Source organism: Taudactylus pleione, unplaced genomic scaffold (assembly GCF_031769625.1).
Source record: "Taudactylus pleione unplaced genomic scaffold, aTauple2 ptg001542l, whole genome shotgun sequence".
NCBI classification, from domain to species: domain Eukaryota; kingdom Metazoa; phylum Chordata; class Amphibia; order Anura; family Myobatrachidae; genus Taudactylus; species Taudactylus pleione.
The window spans coordinates 760,616-774,689 of NW_028285939.1; the positions used below are offsets into that span (position 1 = coordinate 760,616).

Sequence of the window (14,074 nt, forward strand, 5' to 3'; positions counted from 1 at the left end):
CTCCAGGGAACACAATCAGCCAGGCCTCATAGCTCCTCCTTACATACACCCTGACACCTCCAGTAACACAGACTCTCCAGGGAACACAACCAGCCAGGCCTCATAGCTCCTCCTTACATACACCCTGACACCTCCAGTAACACAGACTCTCCAGGGAACACAATCAGCCAGGCCTCATAGCTCCTCCTTACATACACCCTGACACCTCCAGTAACACAGACTCTCCAGGGAACACAACCAGCCAGGCCTCATAGCTCCTCCTTACATACACCCTGACACCTCCAGTAACACTCTCCAGGGAACACAATCAGCCAGGCCTCATAGCTCCTCCTTACATACACCCTGACACCTCCAGTAACACAGACTCTCCAGGGAACACAACCAGCCAGGCCTCATAGCTCCTCCTTACATACACCCTGACACCTCCAGTAACACAGACTCTCCAGGGAACACAATCAGCCAGGCCTCATAGCTCCTCCTTACATACACCCTGACACCTCCAGTAACACACACTCTCCAGGGAACACAACCAGCCAGGCCTCATAGCTCCTCCTTACATACACCCTGACACCTCCAGTAACACTCTCCAGGGAACACAATCAGCCAGGCCTCATAGCTCCTCCTTACATACACCCTGACACCTCCAGTAACACAGACTCTCCAGGGAACACAACCAGCCAGGCCTCATAGCTCCTCCTTACATACACCCTGACACCTCCAGTAACACAGACTCTCCAGGGAACACAATCAGCCAGGCCTCATAGCTCCTCCTTACATACACCCTGACACCTCCAGTAACACAGACTCTCCAGGGAACACAATCAGCCAGGCCTCATAGCTCCTCCTTACATACACCCTGACACCTCCAGTAACACTCTCCAGGGAACACAATCAGCCAGGCCTCATAGCTCCTCCTTACATACACCCTGACACCTCCAGTAACACTCTCCAGGGAACACAATCAGCCAGGCCTCATAGCTCCTCCTTACATACACCCTGACACCTCCAGTAACACTCTCCAGGGAACACAATCAGCCAGGCCTCATAGCTCCTCCTTACATACACCCTGACACCTCCAGTAACACAGACTCTCCAGGGAACACAACCAGCCAGGCCTCATAGCTCCTCCTTACATACACCCTGACACCTCCAGTAACACTCTCCAGGGAACACAATCAGCCAGGCCTCATAGCTCCTCCTTACATACACCCTGACACCTCCAGTAACACTCTCCAGGGAACACAATCAGCCAGGCCTCATAGCTCCTCCTTACATACACCCTGACACCTCCAGTAACACAGACTCTCCAGGGAACACAACCAGCCAGGCCTCATAGCTCCTCCTTACATACACCCTGACACCTCCAGTAACACAGACTCTCCAGGGAACACAATCAGCCAGGCCTCATAGCTCCTCCTTACATACACCCTGACACCTCCAGTAACACTCTCCAGGGAACACAATCAGCCAGGCCTCATAGCTCCTCCTTACATACACCCTGACACCTCCAGTAACACTCTCCAGGGAACACAATCAGCCAGGCCTCATAGCTCCTCCTTACATACACCCTGACACCTCCAGTAACTCTCCAGGGAACACAATCAGCCAGGCCTCATAGCTCCTCCTTACATACACCCTGACACCTCCAGTAACACAGACTCTCCAGGGAACACAATCAGCCAGGCCTCATAGCTCCTCCTTACATACACCCTGACACCTCCAGTAACACAGACTCTCCAGGGAACACAACCAGCCAGGCCTCATAGCTCCTCCTTACATACACCCTGACACCTCCAGTAACACTCTCCAGGGAACACAATCAGCCAGGCCTCATAGCTCCTCCTTACATACACCCTGACACCTCCAGTAACAGACTCTCCAGGGAACACAATCAGCCAGGCCTCATAGCTCCTCCTTACATACACCCTGACACCTCCAGTAACACTCTCCAGGGAACACAATCAGCCAGGCCTCATAGCTCCTCCTTACATACACCCTGACACCTCCAGTAACACAGACTCTCCAGGGAACACAACCAGCCAGGCCTCATAGCTCCTCCTTACATACACCCTGACACCTCCAGTAACACAGACTCTCCAGGGAACACAATCAGCCAGGCCTCATAGCTCCTCCTTACATACACCCTGACACCTCCAGTAACACTCTCCAGGGAACACAATCAGCCAGGCCTCATAGCTCCTCCTTACATACACCCTGACACCTCCAGTAACACAGACTCTCCAGGGAACACAATCAGCCAGGCCTCATAGCTCCTCCTTACATACACCCTGACACCTCCAGTAACACTCTCCAGGGAACACAATCAGCCAGGCCTCATAGCTCCTCCTTACATACACCCTGACACCTCCAGTAACACTCTCCAGGGAACACAATCAGCCAGGCCTCATAGCTCCTCCTTACATACACCCTGACACCTCCAGTAACACTCTCCAGGGAACACAATCAGCCAGGCCTCATAGCTCCTCCTTACATACACCCTGACACCTCCAGTAACACTCTCCAGGGAACACAATCAGCCAGGCCTCATAGCTCCTCCTTACATACACCCTGACACCTCCAGTAACAGACTCTCCAGGGAACACAATCAGCCAGGCCTCATAGCTCCTCCTTACATACACCTTGACACCTCCAGTAACACAGACTCTCCAGGGAACACAATCAGCCAGGCCTCATAGCTCCTCCTTACATACACCCTGACACCTCCAGTAACACAGACTCTCCAGGGAACACAATCAGCCAGGCCTCATAGCTCCTCCTTACATACACCCTGACACCTCCAGTAACACAGACTCTCCAGGGAACACAATCAGCCAGGCCTCATAGCTCCTCCTTACATACACCCTGACACCTCCAGTAACACAGACTCTCCAGGGAACACAATCAGCCAGGCCTCATAGCTCCTCCTTACATACACCCTGACACCTCCAGTAACAGACTCTCCAGGGAACACAATCAGCCAGGCCTCATAGCTCCTCCTTACATACACCCTGACACCTCCAGTAACAGACTCTCCAGGGAACACAATCAGCCAGGCCTCATAGCTCCTCCTTACATACACCCTGACACCTCCAGTAACACAGACTCTCCAGGGAACACAATCAGCCAGGCCTCTTAGCTCCTCTTTATATATGCCCTGATCACCGCGAGTCTAATTCGCAGTAAGACCAGTGATGCCTTCCTTGCAGTACAGCAATCCCCTTGTTACTGGTGTCATTATATTTAGTCTCAATTCAGAACCATTTCTGCATCCCACCAGGTCCGAATAGCCACCACCCATTACGTTTCTTATGCAGCGCTTCTCATTCGCAAATGCGGAACGCGGTTGAAAAACATATCTGAGCGAGTATCAGCATGGCGCGAGACTTTAGAATAAGGCCCAATGTGCTGTATTCCATTGGTACAGGCATTTTAAGCATTGTCTATAAAAAAGGAAAACGTTAAAATACAGGGTTATTACAGTCCATCACCGGCCAGCTGCAAACGCCAAACCCTCAGGAGAGGCCTATGGACAGCGAGACAGACGGGCGACTTATGCCGCACATCCACTAGGTGACTGTGAAACGAGTGGATGACTACGACATTGTAATCGTGCCGTCGGTTCACAGTCTGATGTGCCTACACTGAGCGGTCAGTCTTTCAGTGTAGGCGCATCAATCATCCCCAAACATGGTCAAACTGACGATGTCGTCAGGGTTGAGCAGCATGTTTGGGCAAAGAGATGTCAAAAAACGACCAGCGGCGCACACATCGCTGGTCGTTTTTCGACATTAAACTGCCCGATTTGCGGACAATTAACAAGCAATTGAATGATAACGATGTCGTTTTTGTTCAATCACGTAGTGGATAAGCGGCATTACAGGCACCAGCCTAGTGTCACTTCCCAACTCCAGCAAGCGGAGCCTGGCGCTCAGAGTTGGTGGACACAGAGCCACATTCTCCAGTCACTGCTATCTGCTGGTAAAGAAATATATGAGAAGTGAAAGCTGCCGTTACGTTTACACCACTTTCAAAAACTACCGTCACCCAAAACGAGAGACTCCTCCTGCACAGGACAGGACTCCACAGTAACACAGCTTGTTATTAAGGACTGATTTATCGGTATAGGGATCACCAAGCTACTGGCCATTGAGCTGCAGACATCTATGGAATACACGCTGTAATTCCTACTTTATGCATTCAGACGCAAAAGGATAAAGCATGAACATTAGTCATCTAAGGAAGCAGAATAAACCCACATAGCTGTTGGGGGTCTGAGCTAGCTGTAATTATAAGGGAAGGTCATTGCAAGCAACAGAGTGTTTTTATCATCGAGGCGTGCTAACCGTGTGTTGGGGAGTGGTGTTTGGCATGAAGGAAAAAAAAAAAAGGAACCTTGTTGCTTTACTCATCACATCTGTATGTAAACTGACCCTGACCAGACTGCTGGAAGGTCTAAGCATGACAAACACACCTGATAGTGCCTCGTGCAGCTCGGGGAGTGAATGCTATCTGCAGTACTACACAGGTCATTGTGAGGTTTCTTCTAGGGATGATTGTAGCAAGGTATCTTCTAATTCTGGGCAGATAAGTCACACACTACCTACAGCTTCATTACGGCACTGGATGGGCAGTCACGCTGTCCTTTCAACAAGGAGAGAGGCTGCAATTACCCCCCACCAAATCTCACCATGGTATAGGCTGGACACCAGAGGCCCTAATGTACAAAGCCATCCAGCATTAAAAATCCGTCACAGGAGACATCACTCAGCTGCACAATAGCTAAACCCAAATATCGGTGTTTAGATACGAAGCATGAAAAGAATTCACAGTCCATACCGGACTTACTACAGCGGCTCCATTCAAGTTTAATCAATTGGGAGTCACTAGAATATAAATTCAGCATCTCTACAGTATGCGGCGCCCCAGTTATACTGTACACGACCAGAATAAAGCATTTACATTTGACCATGTGGCCTGAACCCCTCAGTGAGTGCCCGGACCCCCCTCCGCCGCCCAACAACGACGGCGGCTGGCGCTGCCTAAGACGCTCTTATTGTCAGGACCAGTTTAACCAAGGTCCCAGACACCGATCTGCTTGTTGGGGGTCAGGCTGAAGGCCATCCAAATTCTCCAGACCTCACAATTCTGGCACCGCAGAGGGGTAGTCCATTAAGTTACAGCTCACATGCAGTCCTGAGGCATCTAGATCTCAGTGCAGAAAGGAGCTCTCACACCTCATGACTTGGCACTCCCTTAAAATGACTGACAATTGGAGGATTCAATTGCCAGCGATACCCACACAGACAGACCTGCTGGTTTCCTGCACAGCTCTATGGGGTGAGACACAAAACTTGCCATGTGGATGAAGGTGATCTCCCATTTTGGAAAAGCAAATCATGTCGATTTTGAACTCCCCCCAATGAATGGTAAAAAATTGAACTATAAAGCAAAGCAGTACAGGAGATAGTTAAAACAAGATTTTGGTACTTACCGAGAAATCCCTTTCTCTGATTCCATAGGGACCACTGCAGGTATCAAGACAGTGGGGTATAGACTGTGCTGAGTGGAGCTGGCACTTTAAATTTTTTTGAAGTGTGACTAGCTCCACCCCCTCTATACCCACCTACAAGCCCAGTCTAAGGAAACTGTGCCTGAGGGGGAGCACAGAAAAAAAGACAAAACAGAAGAGGCGGCGAACGTACACAAAACATCTGAACAGGTTGAAAAAACAGAACAACAACAAGAGACGACAAACAGGGCTCGAATAGTCATAACGTAAAAAACCACAAGGTTGGCAAGTAGGAACAGCGCAGGGTGGGAGTCCAGTGTCCCCTACGGAATCAGAGAAAGGGATTTATCAGTAAGTACCAAAATCCTGTTTTCTCCTTCATCCACTAGGGAACACTGGAGGTATCAAGACAGTGGGGACGTCCCAGAGCTCCCATCATGGACGGGAAAGCGCTGAGAACCCTGCATTACAGACCGGCCAAACTGCGCTGCAGTGGTCACGAATCTGTAGAAGCGAACAAAGGTATGCCGGCCCGACCAAGTGGCTGCCCGGCAAAGAGATTCCATGGAAACCCCGTGAGCAGCCGCCCACGAGGCACTCACTGAGCAAGTGGAATGTGCTGTAATGGAAGGTGGATCTTGAAAAAGCTCCAAGAGGGGAGCGAAACGCGTCATAGGAGTTAATCACTCATTGTGAGCTGTGGTCTACAATTCTCCAATTGTTGCTGCACTTTACCGCTGGTCACATCTCTGCGCTCTGACATATGAGCTCCGGATCAGATTGAACTTTACAGCAGCCGGCACCATAGACGGGACCATCTGCCGTTTTACCCATTGCGGCAGAGAAAGAAGGAGACCGCTCTATACCATCAGCTGTCGGGCGAACACCGATCACCTGTGGTTTCCGTCCGCCCCAGTGTACCAAGAGATACCTACGGTTCCACTGGTTGCTGCCACGCCGGGCTGAGGGACCTCAGTGCAGCCACACGCTGATTGTCGGCGAGCTCCGGCACATTATAAGTGACGGTCGAACTATCACCAAAGATCCAGGTACATATTTGGGAGCGGTACTGCACACTGATCCCAACGAGCTCCGGCGCACTACAAGTAACCGCTAGACATTACTCACAAGAGTGCTGCCAGATATTTTCAGCGTATATGTGAGAGCGGTGGTGAGCATATGATTATGAATTTTATCAATTGATTATGCTAAAGGATTCAAGAATACTAGCGGAGACACTTTCACAAATTATCTGAATGGTCTTCAGAGTTGTTGCAACAAAGATATTATTGCGATTTTATCTACATTAGAAGCTGTTTATGGATATTTTATGTTAGTGTGTTATTAAATATTTCTAAATCAGAGAGGCTCAAGTACTTCCTTAAATCAATCAAGTATTCTTAAATAGATAGTCCACAGCAGCGCATTACATCCTCTTTCTTTTTTATTCACTGGGTGAAGTTTTTTTATCAGACTAGCAACTGACATACAGGTTATGCAGCGCTGTGTACTTCATTTTTGATCAATTGAATGAGTATTATACTATTTAAATAACAAAAATAGTGTTCTCTTGAGCGCCAGGATAACTGAGGGTGTCTAGATGACCCACCTCAGTTATTTTTCGTAATGGAAGGTGGAGGCTCTCTAGATGAGGCCATAGCGTTCCCACTAGGCTGTTTCAGCGGGGCGCCACACCCTACCCTATTTCTGAAAGTCAGAAAGAACCCTGCCCTCCAGCGTGGCACCCTGCTGAAACAGCCTGCGGGTTCTTTCCTACACACGCAGGCCACATTGTCCCGCGGGTGGGGAAACAGGTAGAGCAGCAGTCACCACCAGGCATCCAATCACAGTGACCGCGGCGCTTGGGGACTGCCCGGCATGTCCTTAAGTGCCGGGCATGCCCCCAAGAGTAACGAAAAGGGGACGCGTCATAAAGACACATCCCCTCTCCATTGGTGACGCCCCCTTTTCTGGCGTGCGTGCCTTCGGCAGCGCAGAAGTGCCCAAACTACCTTAGGAAAAAAATCCATTCTAGTACGGAGTACAACTCTATCTTCAAGAAAAAAAAAAAACAAAAAACCAAGAAAGGAGGACGACAGGATAGAGCACCCAGTTCTGATGCTCTCCTGGCTGATGGCAGTGCAAGAAGAAGTGTAATCTTCCACGACAGGTATTTTAACTCCACAAACTCCAAAGGTTCAAACAGGGAGGACTGTAAGAAGGAAAGGACTAGATCCAAGTCCCATGGAGCTGTAGGAGGAACAAAGGGTGGCTGTAACCTGAGCACACCTTGCAGAAAAGTCTGCACATCCGGTATAAAGGCCAATTTCTTTTGGAAGAAAACAGTGAGACGAAAATTGGACTTTCAGAGAACCCAAACAGACCTGCCGAGAGACCTGCTTGCAGAAAAAGCAGAAATCTAGTTAGGTTAAATTCTGTATGCGGAGATCCTCTACGTTCACACCATGAAACATAAGCATTCCAAATATGGTGGTAATGCTTTGAAGTAACTTCCTTTCGGGCTCTGAACTCCTTTCGGGCTCGATGAGAAGCCTAAAGGGTAAGGCCTGAAACTGGAAATGTGAATTCCGAACTGCGAATCTCAGAAACACCTGGTGAGGCCAGATAGGGATGTGAAGTTAGGCGTCCTTGGTATCTAGAGATACCATGAATTCGCCTTCCTCCAATCCCGCAATCAATGACTGAAGAGACTCCATCTTGAACTTGAAAATCTTTATTTATGGATTGAGATCCTTCAAGTTCAGAATAGGTCTGACCGAGCCGTCCAGCTTCGGAACCACAGAGAGACTGGACTAAAAACCCCTGCCAGTCTGATGTACAGGAGCTGGGACCACCACTCTCGTGGATAGAAGCTTGTCTATTGCTTCTTGTAGAACGACACTCCTGTCATTTGAAACTGGTAAACCTGTTAAAACAACAAAACAAAAAAACCCACAACATCGAGGTGGAGGTTGAAACTGAAAATCGAGCTTGTATCCCCGAATGATGAGATCCCGGACCCAAGCGTCCGTACAAGTTTCCATCCATACTTTTTGAAGCCCCAAAAGACACGCTCCCACTCTGGGGTCTCCCAGGTGAGAGGAAAGCCCGTCATGCACTGGACTTGGTAGTGGACTTAATTTCCTGCAGAGCAGAGATTGTTGTAGCTGCGGATCTGCCCTGAGCTCTGAAACCATGGGAAGATGATGGTCCTCCTCTGAAGCGACCACGTGAACGACCCTGGGTGCGAAAGGACCGAAATGAGGGTCCTGAGTAAGATCTTCTAGGGGGAGGAGCCGCAGAAGGGAGATAAGTGGATTTACCGCCTGTAGCCTGAGAAAGCCACTTCTCTAGTTCCGATCCAAATACTACACTTCCCGTGAACAGAGGTGCTTCCACAGCGCTCTCTGATTTTGCGTCTGCTTGCCAAAGTTTAAGCCACAGCGCCCTTCGTGCTGAAATCACCAGAGCTGCAGCTTCACCTATATGTTCTACCAAAGGAATAAGGTCCTCCACTAGCAGCTGTTTTCTCATTCCATCAGCCAATTGTTTTGGCCAAAGCTCAATAGCTTTGTTAGTCCAGCAGCTTACAATCGCTGGACGCAGAGTCACCCCTGCAGCCGTGTAAATGGACTTGAGAGTATTTTCCAATCTCCTGTCAGATGTGTCTTTCAAAGACGTGGCCCCAGAAACTGGAAGTGCAGTCTTTTTAGACAGCCGTGAAACTGATGGATCTACTGTAGGGGGGAGTCTCACAAAATTATCTGTTATCTGCCGGAAAAGGATAAAAAGATAACCGCCGGGACATCTGAGATTTTTTTATCCAGATGTTCCCAAGCTGACGTTAGAAGAGAATCTAGCTCTTCCGAGACTGGAAAATCAAAAGTCTGTCTTTGTTTCCTCTTGTTCTTTGTCCTCCTCTTGTATCTGCAATACCTGTCCAGTGTTCTCCCCAGGCCATTTTCTGCGGGCGCATCGCCCGGCAAAAACTGCATACCGCCCGGCATAATCCAGTGACTTAAGGTCTGGCTACATAACTATATATTAACTCCCAGATACATGGGATGCTGTTTAGGGTCCGTTTTAGAATTTTATGACTTGCATTTGATGTGGGTGAGGTTACTGGGGGAGGGGGGTGCAATCAGTCACTACACATGTATGCTTCACTATATATTTAGTAGGGTACATGCTGCATAGGTTTTTATTTCAAAGTGGGTTTTTTTTTATTTTTTTAAAGTGGTATTACATGCGCAGCATAATTTAATGAGAAAAGGGGGGTATGCACTTAGCGATTGCACGATAACGACGGCGTTATCGTGCAATCACTTGCAAAAAGCGCATGCATCAGGCATGTTTTGGTCGGAAGCGACCAGCGATGCGTGCGCTCGCTGGTTGCTTCAGACATCGCCCGTACATGCTGGGCAACCTGACGATCCCGCCAGGTTCAGCATATGAGGGGATGAGGGATGTGCCTGGACTTAACGGGTGAATGTTCAGTCTAGGCACATCACTAGATATACAAACGACAGCACGATTGCAATGTCATAATCGTGCTCTCGTTTGTATATCTAGTAGTGGATACCCGACTTAAGACAGGAGATAAACAGGACGACAACATTTCAAAAACTCTTTACAAATTGGAAATAATTAAAAAGGATCTTCTGGAGGCCCTGCAACTCAGCCACCTTTCATTATAACCTGGATACACCTTTTGCCAACACCCAGCTTCAGCATTTCAAGCAACTACCAGATAGTTTGCTGCACTTTAATTTTTGTATGTATGTTTTTCGACTCAACACTGTTTAAATCATTCCTGTATCATTGTCAATTTATTTCTATACCACTATTATTTACCATTGCTTAACAGCTATACATCTTTAAGAATACTTTATCCTAAATTTAAAGTCCTGCAACTTTAAGTTCCAAACTCATTTAGTTTATTATATACTATTGTAGTTGTGCCTTTACATCTACCAGCACTATTCTTCCTTTTAGCTGATTTTTAGACATTTCAACTGGACTGTTCCTGTATCGCTCTCATCACTACTACTAACGGTTCTCTCCCAATTCCCTCATCTACACTACGTCTCTTCTTCTGCTCCCCCTCACTCAGCAGCTGCATAATTCTCTCCTCTACCACCAGTTCCCATCTTTTTTCTCTCTCCATTGTTTCCTCCCCCTCCTCTGTCCCCTTCCTCCCAGCTAGTACTCTCCACCAAATCTCCCATAACTCCATTATTTACTCCTAATCCACCACTAAGCCCTACACCCTCCCTTTTCTCCAAATTACCTCTCCTCCACCCACACTAAACATCCACCTTGCCCACCACCTGCTGTCCCCTTTCCTCATTTTGAAGCCCACCACATACATACCCAAACTATCCTTATCCCCTTGCTATAAAGCAATCTCAACCCCACACTACATCAACTCTAAATCTCATCCTCCTCACTACTCCTAAAGGTGCGTATCCACTTGCAGATATTGGAACGACAGTACAATTACAACATTGTAATCGTACAGTCGTTCCTCTTCCCCCCCTGTAGTGCCTACACTGAACGATCAGTCGTTCCTCTTCCCCTGTAGTGCCTACACTGAACGATCAGTCGTTCCTCTTCCCCCCTGTAGTGCCTACACTGAACGATCAGCCGTTCCCCTTCCCCTGTAGTGCCTACACTGAACGATCAGCCGTTCCCCTTCCCCTGTAGTGCCTACACTGAACGATCAGCCGTTCCCCTTCCCCTGTAGTGCCTACACTGAACGATCAGTCGTTGATCTTCCCCTGTAGTGCCTACACTGAACGATCAGTCGTTCCTCTTCCCCTGTAGTGCCTACCACAGAACGATCAGTCGTTCCTCTTCCCCCCTGTAGTGCCTACCACAGAACGATCAGTCGTTCCTCTTCCCCCCTGTAGTGCCTACCACAGAACGATCAGTCGTTCCTCTTCCCCCCTGTAGTGCCTACACTGAACGATCAGTCGTTCCTCTTCCCCTGTAGTGCCTACACTGAACGATCAGTCGTTCCTCTTCCCCTGTAGTGCCTACACTGAATGATCAGTCGTTCCTCTTCCCCTGTAGTGCCTACCACTGAACGATCAGTCGTTCCTCTTCCCCTGTAGTGCCTACCACTGAACGATCAGTCGTTCCTCTTCCCCTGTAGTGCCTACCACAGAACGATCAGTCGTTCCTCTTCCCCCCTGTAGTGCCTACCACAGAACGATCAGTCGTTCCTCTTCCCCCCTGTAGTGCCTACACTGAACGATCAGTCGTTCCTCTTCCCCTGTAGTGCCTACACTGAACGATCAGTCGTTCCTCTTCCCCTGTAGTGCCTACACTGAATGATCAGTCGTTCCTCTTCCCCTGTAGTGCCTACCACTGAACGATCAGTCGTTCCTCTTCCCCTGTAGTGCCTACCACTGAACGATCAGTCGTTCCTCTTCCCCTGTAGTGCCTACCACTGAACGATCAGTCGTTCCTCTTCCCCTGTAGTGCCTACACTGAACGATCAGTCGTTCCTCTTCCCCTGTAGTGCCTACACTGAACGATCAGTCGTTCAGTGCAGGCACACTCCCTCATCCCCGTACATGCCCAATCTGTTGTTATTAGCAGATTGACCGGCATGTTCAGGCTATGATTGATGTCGAAAAAGACCAGCAGAAGCGCGCATCGCTGGTCGTTTCACATTTTCATGCTCAATGAATGAACAATTAAACGATAACTATGTAGTTATTGTTCAACCTCTGTTTAATTGGCTATGCGGCTTAACTCTGTCCCTCTCTCCTGTGCCCCCTGGAAAGCCACTTCTGTCTATAATCAACTGGTCCCAGTCAGCTTTATTTCCACCTCCTTGAATCTCCCAGCCATCGCCAAATCCTGGATTTACCCATCTGACACCACTTCTCTTGCAGCGATCACCTTTGGGGGCCTCATTCTCTCACTTCCTGGCCTGGAGGTTGCCACGGTGTTGGGGTACTTCCATCGTCTGGTCACTCCCACCAACTCTTACCTTCTAAACTCTCCATTCAATGCTCATATTTGCATCTTCCAAATTCTTCGAGTAGCTACCTTTTTCTGTTCCCCTGCCCTTAGCCCAAAATTCCTTGATAACTTTGCTTCCCGGCTCCTGACCCCTTTCTTCCTTAAAGCTTTCCAGCGCTCATACTTACCCACTACTCCTTGTTCCTTCCTTACAATCCGGCCCATCTGTGTCACCCGTTTGTCTGCCCCTCCCCTTTAGAGTGTAAGCGCTCACAAGCAGGGCCTCCTTCCCTTATTTATACTTTAATTTACAACAGCAACTAACACTTGGTTGCTGACACCCTGCTGCTTAAGTGTTATGCATTCGGCAACATGGCCCCCCCGCTGACTATATAGTCCAGGGGTCTTCAAACTTGGCCCTCCAGATGATGTGGAACTACACATCCCAGCATGCACTGCACATAGTTTTAGCATGCTGTTATATCAAAAAGGTGGCAGTGCATGCTGGGATGTGTAGTTCCACAGCAGCTGGAGGGCCAAGTTTGAAGACCCCTGATATAGTCTGTCGGATCTGCATGCATCCCATCGTCCACGGAATAGCGGGTACACACTGCTCGATGTGGACGATATGTCATCCAATCCGCCAGCTCTGACATATCGTCTAGTGTGTACCAGTCTTTAGTAAGGCTCAGGTCATGCGAGAATAAGGCGACCAGGACAGAATGGAGCCACGCAGTTACACAGCTAACCCCAACGGCCTCAAGGAGAATACTACAATTCTAGTGTAACATCCAAAAGCTGCCAAAGTTGTCTAGACTGATAATGGGCCTGATTCAGAGCCGCTCGTAAGCGGCCGCTCGTTCGCTCCGAGCGATGTTCGCACAACTGCGCCTGCGTATGGGTCGTAATGCGCATGCGCCAACCAGTCATTGCGGTCGGAAATCGAGCGCTCGCAAAATAGCGAGTGCCTGCTAATTTCAGTGACAGGATGAGGCGTTTGTGGGTGGTAACAGCGGAAAGTGCTTGAAAACGGGGAGTGGAGATCCGAACGCAGGCGTGCCAAACGGTCAAAACGGGCGTTTTAAGGGTGTGCATAATTAACAAAGCAGCGTCATCGACCACGTCACTTGGTTGTTTCTTAGCCTGAACTGTTCGCATGATTGCGGTAGGAAAATCCAACCACAAGCACTGCGAGGAGTTCAGACGCCTTTCGATGTACTCGATTAATCTAATAAATAGAGGAGATGACGTAGGATGTGAGCGGCCAGGGGGCGTCTTTACAAAATAGCGAGCGCATTTTTCGTTCGCTCAGAGGCGCCAACAGACCGCAAAGAGCGAGCGCTCAATTTAAATATCCGACCCCTTTTTCTGAACGAGTAAGCGCAAATAGCGTCCGGCTCTGAATCAGACCCAATGTCCATAAACCCACAAGGAGAATGCACAACATCTGTCTCCCCACACAACATACAGCACATGGAGGAGCAGGGGCACCTGGGGAGATCTATATAGGGCGAGGGGACTATGGGGCACCTGGGGAGATCTATATAGGGCGAGGGACTATGGGGCACCTGGGGAGATCTATATAGGGCG

At 49.0% G+C, this 14,074-nt stretch overlaps 1 pseudogene across 1 annotated transcript in view; it reads right to left on the minus strand.

Moving 5' to 3' along the window:
• The window catches only part of LOC148442406 (KAT8 regulatory NSL complex subunit 1-like), a 64,664-nt pseudogene extending 55,384 nt beyond the window's left edge, over positions 1–9,280 (minus strand). Inside the window, exons 1-3 of the transcript XR_015875813.1 lie at positions 8,833–9,280; positions 8,350–8,435; positions 5,756–5,832 (exon numbers count right to left, since the gene is read on the minus strand). The product of XR_015875813.1 is annotated as a KAT8 regulatory NSL complex subunit 1-like (transcript). The remainder of the gene's footprint in view (positions 1–5,755; positions 5,833–8,349; positions 8,436–8,832) is intronic.
• Between the last annotated feature and the right edge of the window lie 4,794 nt (positions 9,281–14,074).